Here is a 9,212-nt window from a genome sequence, read left to right as displayed (position 1 = left end):
GACTTCTAATACCACACAAAGATTGAAAAATCTCAAAGGCTTGGTACACATCATCTAATTCTATCCTAGTCAAAGATAAAAGATCTTAATCATATTAAATTTTTAATTGTTTTAAAAAAGGAAGTGTAGAAAGTAATCTTATTATATATGTAAAGCTTTGAAGCTTTATTTGAGCTCCCTCTTGAGAAACGTGGTGTGGCACACATTGTTGTCTCTAAAATGGGTAGTGACACACATGCACGGTGTTCTGAGCAGGAAGAGTCACTGCATTAGCAGTCCTTTTGGGCCAAATCCAGCTCCTTGCTATCTTTGTATTCTGTTGGAATACAATCACACCTGTTTACTTACAGTCTATACATATTTTAGGCAACAACAGAGATATTATGGTTCATAAACCATAAAGTATTTACTTTATGACTATTTATGAAAAGGTTTGCCAGTGCTATGCTTAGATCAAAGATCCTTTGATATGTTTTAATAGGTTTTATCCATCATTCAGAAATGTTTAGAGAGTATGTAACATTGTATGCAATTCCTCAACAATAGTCAACTAATTTGAGTGTTTATCATTTGAGCATTAATGCACTGGGAGGAAAATCCAAAAATCTCATGATTAGTCATTTTTTAGAAACAGATCAGAAAGCCAGAGTAGCATGGGGCTTTTCTTTGCACATCAAAAGATATCTCAAATATTATTAACTAAATTTACTAAGTTGTGTCATCAAACCAAAGGCTTTAAATATATTGAAATGGTCTAATAATCAGTATAATATAGATCTATCCTCATTTTGAAAATGGATGCATACCACATTATTCTATATGTATTATAATTTATTAATTTATTTATTGGCTATTAGACTATTTTCCAACTTTATGATATAGCATCATTAACAATGTCCTTAAAGTTCTGAGGTATACCTTTAATATATGTATGAAATATTTCAACCAATGTAGGCTATTTATATTACATATATTATCTCATTATGTTATATATAATATATTACATGTGTCCTTACATAGATGTGCATATTAATGTATAGTATTTCTTGTTTTCTGTGGGATATAATTCCTGGGAAGTAGTTACAAAATATTTTTTTACAAAAGAGAAGAATCAGAAGCCAACCCCCACACATTGTAACATATCCAAAAAAAAGAAATGGCCAACTCTGGAGACAGAGTTTAGGTTAAAGGCAGTCTGGGGTTAATGGTGGATGAGGAGTTACTGTAAATAATAATTTAGAGATTAATAAAAATGTGTTTATATTAGACTGTGCTTATGGTTATAGAGCTCCAAAAATATGACAGGCATGGAATACTCACTTGAAATATTATGGCTGGGCAGAGAGGCTCCTGACTTTGGGCTTCACAGAAGAAAGTGAAGACAAACAAATAAGACAAGGTTGCACATATTTTGCTTAATTTGGTTCAAAAATACTTAAGACCCTAAACACAAGGGGTCTTACAATTCAATGGGGCAATATTCAGTATGAAAGAATTACACATATTTAAGAAATTTTTGCACCTAAATTAACATTTAATTCCATATTCCATATTTGATATTGCCTAATTCAAATTAATTCCAAATACACTTAAAGAAATACTTCATTTTTATTATGTGAAACAATTTAAAAGATGTATTTAGCATCAACTTAAGGTAAAGTACTACCTCCTTTTTTTTTTAAGGTCTTCCTTCCATTTGTTCACCCCCCAAATGGCCGCTACGGCCAGCGTGCTGCGGCAATCTAAAGCCAGGAGCCAGGTGTTTCCTCCTGGTCTCCCATGTGGATGCAGGGCCCAAGGATCTGGGCCATCCTCCACTGCCTCCCGGGCCACAACAGAGAACTGGACTGGAAGAGGAGCAACCAGAACAGAACTGGTGCCCAACCAGGACTAGAACCCAGAGTACCGGTGCTGCAGGTGGAGAATTAGCCTACTGAGCCATGGTGCTGGCCAAAGTACTACCTCCTAATCGCTCCACTTAGCATAATAAAACACCAATTCTGTTATTTCCAGATTATGTTAGTCTTAATAAACTACTTCCAAAGACAATAATATTAGACGTGAAACTAATTTAAATGTTTTAACACTCCTTAAACTTATACACCAAGTAAGATACTGTTTGGAGTTTATTTCATAACATTAATTATACACATGTATGGCATACAGAGTGAAATTTTAATTCATGCATACAATGTGTACTGATCTAGGATAGACCACATACTAGGCTGCAAAGCAAGTCTCAGCAATTCAAAAGACTGAAATCAATATCATCAAAATGACCATACTGCCAAAAGCAATTTACAGATTTAATGTTATACCAATAAAACTACCAAGGACATTCTTCTCAGACATAGAGAAAATGACACTGAAATCCATATGGAAACACAAGAGATGTGAATAGCTAAAGCAATCTTACACAACAAAAACAAAGTCAGATGCATCACAATGCCAGATTTCAAGATTTACTGCAGGACATGTATCATCAAAACATCCAGGTACTGGCAGGAAAACAGATGGACAGACCAATGAAACAGAATAGAAATTCCAGAAATATATCCATGCATCTACAACCAATTTATCTTTGACAAAGGAGCTAAAATCAATCCCTGGAGCAAGGATAGTCTCTTCAACTGGCATAGACAAAGAGTTCTTGGAAAAGACCCCAGATGCCCAGCGAATCAAAGCCAAAATTGGCAAGTGGGATTATTAGCTTCTGCACTGCAAAGAAAGCACACAGCAAAATGAAGAGGCCACCACAGAATGGGAGAAATTATTTGCAAACTATGCCACTGATAAAGGATTAATAACCAGAATATACAAAGAACTGAAGAACCTAAGCAACAATAAAAGAAACAACCCAATTAAGAGATAGGCAAAGGACTTAAACAGTTATTTTATTTTTCAAAACAGGAAATCCAAATGGCCAACAGACACCTGAAAAAATCCTCAGGACCACTACCTATCATGGAAATACAAATCAAAGCCACATTGAAGTTTCACCTCACCCCATTTGAATGTCTTTCATATAGAAATCAACAAACAATAAATCCTGGCAAGAATGTGCATAAAAAGGTACCCCAACTCACTGTTGGTGGGAATGTAAACTGGTACAGCCACTGTGGAAGACAGTTGGAGATACTTCAGAAATCTGAATATAGAACTACCATATAACCCAGCCACTCCACTCCTGGGATTTTGCCCAGTGGAAATGAAATTTGCACATGCAAGAGTTATCTGTACTCCATGTTTATTGCAGCTCAAATCACAACAGCTAAGATATCTAATCAATCCAAATGCCCATCAACTGAAGACCAGATAAATTATGGGGTATATACACCATGGAATACTACACAGCAGTAAAAAAAATGAAATCAGTTGGAACAAAATGGATATAACTGGACATCATCCTTTGATTCACAATCATCACCCATTGATTCTCTCCAGAAACATGTTTCTAAAACACAAACAAGTGCAGTTTCTAGGCTCATGAAACTTTGTGAAGAAAAATGTGAAGTGAGTGAAATAAAGAAAGGAAGAAAAGTCAGCAGTGGACCATCTGTAAAAGGAATTACGAATTTAGGAAATACTTGCTTTTTTAATGCAGTCATTCAGAACTTGTCACAGACTTATATCCTGACTGAACTTATGAATGAGATGAAAGAAAACGGTACAAAATTCAAGATTTTTCCTTCCTCAGACTCTCAGCTGGACCCACTGGTGGTGGAACTTCCAAGCCCTGGCCCACTGACCTCAGCCTTGTTCCTGTTTCTGCACAGCATGAGGGAGACTGAAAAAGGACCAATTTCTCCAGAAGTTCTTTTCAATCAGCTTTGCCAGAAGGCACCTCGATTTAAAGATTTCCAACCACAGGACAGTCAGGAGCTTCTCCATTACCTGCGGGATGTAGTGAGGACAGAAGAAACGAAGAGAATACAAGCTAGTGTTCTAAAGGCATTTAACAACCCAACTACTAAAGCTGCTGCTGATGCAACTAGGAAAAGGTCAAAGCAGATGGAAAAGGTGTGAAAATGAACTTCCTAGATCGGATCTTTATTGGTGAACTGACTAGCACAGTAATGTGGAAGAATGTGCAACTATCTCCACCACGGAAGATCCTTTCATTGGTATTTCCCTTCCTATAATAGAAGAAAGGGTCTCAAAGCCTGTGCTGTGGGAAGACTGAGTCAACACAGAAGTTCACAGGAAGAGATCATGATCAGTACAGTGGCACGGTTACCACGGAAATACTCACCAACCCAGACCTGCCAAGAAACACTGTCCTTCTAAAGATAAGAATCAGCAAATTCATGACAGAAAACGTCAAAGAAAACTCTCACCCGCAGGAGAAAAACCATTTTCACGTACCAGGAAAATGCGGACTTGGGCATGGATGGCTCTCCTTCAGTGTCTGCCGGCGCAATGGGTCCCAGCGAAAGCCCCAGCGACGGCAGCGGAAAAGAAGCCAGCGGTTCTGAGAGCAGTGTTGAGGCCCACAGTGAGGCCTCCGAGTCGAAAGCACTTCTAAGCAGGCGGGGCAGTGCAGGTCCCGCGGCAGACCCTGCGCACACACAGAGGGGACACTGCCATCCGCTAAGGAGACCGACCATAGTGAAGAGGGAGTGGCTAACGCCATTTCTGAACTTTGAGCAGCCCTGAAATTGGAGATGGAGATTTTGACAGAGAAAAGCAGCCACTTAGAATTCCAAATAAGTTAGGTTTTGCAGGGGAGGAGCATATGAGGCCTCGCAGTCCCCAGCATGCTTTTCAGACCCTCTCTCAGAGCTACATCACTACTTCCAAAGACTGTTCAGTTCAGTCCTGTCGCTACCAGTTTACGTCTGTGGAATTACTTATGGGGAACAACAAGCTTCTGTGTGAGAACTGTACTGAGAAGAAGCAGGAGTATCCAAAGGAAATCAGTTCTGCGGAGAAGAAAGCAGAGGGGTTCATGCTAATGCCAGGAAGCAATTGCTCTTTCTGCCGTTCCTCCTATCCCAATTCTCCATCTGAAAAGATTCCACCAGGCTGGCTTGAGTCTTTGTAAAGTCAACAGACATGTAGGTTTTCCACTTATGCTTGATTTAGCACCATTCTGTTCTGCTACTTGTAAGGATGTAAGTGTGGGTGATGAAGTTCTCTGTAGTCTCAGTGGCTCCACGAGAGGAGGGCACTACTCGGCTTATGTGAAAGCAAGAACACCCTCCAGGAAGTTATCAGAATATCTCACTGGAAAGAAGACTGGGCCTGGTGAGAAAGAACCTGACAATGAATCAGTGGGCCAGTGGGTCCATGTTAGTGACACTTATGTGCAGGCGGTTCCAGAATCAAGAGCACCTAATGCACAAGATTACCTTCTTTTTTATGAAAGACTATTATGAGATTCATTACTTGCCAATGGTAATATTTAGATTACTTTTATTTGAATGCTGCAACACCACCAACATATGTAATGTGCCTTTGTAGTCCTCTTTCTCCTGTAGGAATGGCATGACCCTCATATGCTTCCGAACTTCCTCACCATTGTGGGAAGCCCTTTTAAAGTAAGTTCAATGTACTCAGTGCTTTCAGATTTGCAGTCTCAAATAAGCAACTCAGAATTTACAGAAGAGGAAAACCCTTCACCATGTGGCTCGTTAATACAGGCAGTCAGAGTCAAATCATTCCTGAAGACAATGCTTCCTCAATGTGCTACACCTTCCTGATCTCATATATATGTGTATATCCTATGCCATTGTTTACTTATTATTTTTAAAATCTTTTCACCTTTTTAGCCCTAGCTTTTTTTTTATTGAGCAATCACATTTCACATTAAAACATGTAACTATGAAACATTGTTCATCCAGCTCGCACCCCCTCTAAAATCATCTCAGGGCTATCCAGTGGTATATGTGTATTGCTACATAAGAAACACTGCTGTGATAACGGAGTAATGCCTAATACAGCATAGCTCTCTTGTCATCTTGTATGATTCAGCCACATAAAAAGGCATCACTGTAATTTAAGTAGTGTGGATTTACCAATAATCTATTGATTGGCCTCTTGCTTTGAGACCTAGAAAGCTGCTGAAAACATTTCATCAACATACCATTTGCAACCTATTCATGGTGGAGTTAGGAATAATTTGCAAGTGGTTGTCCAGAATCAAAATATAATTGTAGATACTGTAAAATGCAGAATTGGTAAATAAAAGTAGATAATCCATATGGAACTGTAGGATAGTTTGACATATAAAGCAAATTATATTTGTAAGTGATAGAGAATTATATTATTAGACTTAACAGGGAAATATAATAAATACACTTTCTACCTCTGTATTTCAGTATATGTTAAAAATGGTTTTTGGAATTTTGAAGTCACTTTTATTGTCTTCAGTAAGCATCATTAATAAGTTCATGTGAGTTTATTTTTATTTTCATGGGGCATAAAGTTGACCTTTCTTGTTTTCTTTTTAAATAATATGAAAAAGATGATGGTTTTTTCCTCTAGATAACAAATTATTAAGCTTTTGGAATTTAGCATGAAAAATACTATTAAGTCTAATTTTCAAAAACAATGGCTTCTTCACTGCCATATTCTTGAATCAAAACATTAACTGTAATTCAGTCATTTTGATCATTCTTTCCCAAGAATGAACTACAGGCAAACACCAGATGAGGGCCTGGGTCCAGGATGCTCTCCTCTGGAAAAGAAAGGATAAGAATAGTGGGTGTAGATAATGTGTGGAAATATTTAACCAAGATTGGCCCTTTTTAAAATGTTAGTGTATATGACACAATCAAGGTTACCAGTGCTGCCTTTTGATATAGGGATGGATGGAATTGTGATTAAGGTGGTAATGGTATACCAAATATAGTGCTTAAAAATCATTGCATGAATTCTCTTTTTAAGATATAATGCTTTTCTTGATTTTTTAAGCCATGAGATAATGGAAGAATATATTTTTATAAATTAATCTGCTAAGTCAGGTTGTATCTTATATAAGTACCTTGCAGTATTTTCTTTTTAAGTATAACCAATTAACATTGAAGTACCACAGTTGGAGCAGTGAATTTTTTTAGAAGTATTAATAAATTTCTTCATTCAATTCAGCTATTTTGGTAATAGCAACCACAGTCCTCTCCAACAAATGTAAATATTAAATCACCTCATTTTTCTCATGGAAAAGATACTAAGAAACATGCACTTCTCATTGACTAGTCATCTGTTTCTTGTCAGACCTACCATGGGCCAGTTACTGTACTGCCTTTTAACATTCTGTAAAATGGAATGACCTACATAGATTTTAGGCATTATTCCAGAAGGTACATGCAAGTAAGACACATTTATTTTCATTTCCTTAGTCTTAAGTGAATTAATGCTGAAATTTTTTATGGCCTAGGACTACAAGTTTTTTCTTCTGAAAATGGATAAATTTGGCTTTGATACCCAAAAAATATCCTAAACATTGTTTTGTAATAGAGAAAGTATGCTGAATTACACATTGGCCTACATTAGTTTTTTAAATTTTGATTATTCCCAATGCATATTTGTAAGGATATTAAATTGTGAGGCCACTAGCATAACAATAGCATAACAGTGAGCTCCTGGTTCACCTCAGGAAACAGTGTAGATGAGTGAGAATGTTTACAGACCATCAACTCAACTACCATGATGCTTGACTGAAGGAATTTAAGAAGCATAGCAAGGCCAGCGCCGTGGTTCAATAGGCTAATCCTCCGCCTTGTGGCACCAGCACCCTGGGTTCTAGTCCCGGTCGGGGTGCTGGATTCTGTCCCGGTTGCCCCTCTTCCAGGCTAGCTCTCTGCTGTGGCCTGGGAGTGCAGTGGAGGATGGCCCAAGTGCTTGGGCCCTGCACCCCATGGGAGACCAGGAGAAGCACCTGGCTCCTGCCTTTGGATCAGCGTGGTGCGCCAGCTACAGCGCGGCAGCTGCAGCGTGCCGGCCGTGGCGGCCATTGGAGGGTGAACCAACAGCAAAGGAAGACCTTTCTCTCTCTCTCTCTCTCTCACTGTCCACTCTGCCTGTCAAAAAAATAAATAAATAAAAAGAAGCATAGCAAAGATGTTTTCTAGCTTTATTTAGAAACTGGTTTACAGGGTATATTGAACCCAAATTCTCCCTAGTTTTTCCATATTTAAAATGATAAAATGTTGATTATGTGCTAATTATGTGAATATTATTGACATAACCAAATATACATCTATACTTAAGATTTCTATTATTTAATGTTTTTAGGAATTATGTGAAGACTGCCTTTTCAGGCGGCCAAAGAGAGTGACAGTTGATATCAATTTAAAAAAAGTAGTTGATTGGGCCGGCGCTGTGGCTCACTTGGTTAATCCTCTGCCTGCGGTGCTGGCATCCCATATGGCCACCGGGTTCTAGTCCTGGTTGCTCCTCTTCCAGTCCAGCTCTCTGCTGTGGCCCAGGAGGGCAGTGGAGGATGGCCCAAGTGATTGGGCACCTGCACCCGCATGGGATACCAAGAGGAAGCACCTGGCTCCTGACTTCGGATTGGTGCAGTGCTGGCCGTAGCGGCCATTTTGTGGGTGAACCAATGGAAGGAAGACCTTTCTCTCTCTCTCACTGTCTAACTCTACCTGTCAAATAAGTAGAAAAAGTAGTTGATACCTGTTCTTATTTTAAATGTACCAACAGAGATATTTGACTACATTTAATAGCTGTTAGTGTGCATGTGTGATTTTAATCATGATTTTTATACAGTAGCTGAATAAAATTTCGTGAACCTTAAGCTGTGAACTGTATCAATTCTCATCTAATGTTTGGAAAACAAACATCTTACTACTTTTCTTAAATTCATATTGATAATTTATTTTTCTGCATGATAGCTGATCAAATAAGCCTCAACCAAAAATGTAATGTGCAGTAAAATTGAGCAATAATATCTAGTGCATTATTAACAGAACCTATTTCTAGATATTTAAAATGCTTTTGTTCACATAGAAGTCCTCAATTTAAATTTGTTTAAAAGATAGATGACTATTTTCAATTTTGAGCAATACATTCGTGTCATTCCTAAAAGAAAAAAAATACAATTAGCATTAACATTCAATGTAGCGTCAAAGTGAAAATACCACTAAAAAATTAAAACATAACTTGGATTTTATACTAGGAAAATACAAAATATAAGAACACACAATTTTTAAAACACAGCAGTGATTTCAGTAAAACATTTTTTTTTCACGTCACTG

At 37.9% G+C, this 9,212-nt stretch overlaps 2 pseudogenes across 1 annotated transcript in view; one reads left to right on the top strand and one right to left on the bottom strand.

Annotated features, from left to right (window-relative positions):
• Positions 1–9,212, bottom strand: part of LOC138848393 (protein CDV3 homolog pseudogene) — a 33,985-nt pseudogene that overhangs the window by 13,265 nt on the left and 11,508 nt on the right. The window lies entirely within an intron of this gene.
• On the top strand, positions 2,475–6,663 carry LOC138847935 (ubiquitin carboxyl-terminal hydrolase 45 pseudogene; annotated as a pseudogene).

This window comes from Oryctolagus cuniculus, chromosome 17 (genome assembly GCF_051225735.1).
Source record: "Oryctolagus cuniculus isolate XC-2025 breed Fujian yellow rabbit chromosome 17, ASM5122573v1, whole genome shotgun sequence".
In the NCBI taxonomy this organism is placed as follows: Eukaryota; Metazoa; Chordata; class Mammalia; order Lagomorpha; family Leporidae; genus Oryctolagus; species Oryctolagus cuniculus.
Note: the sequence above shows the minus strand (reverse complement) of the source record. Positions and strands in the feature narration are given on the sequence as shown.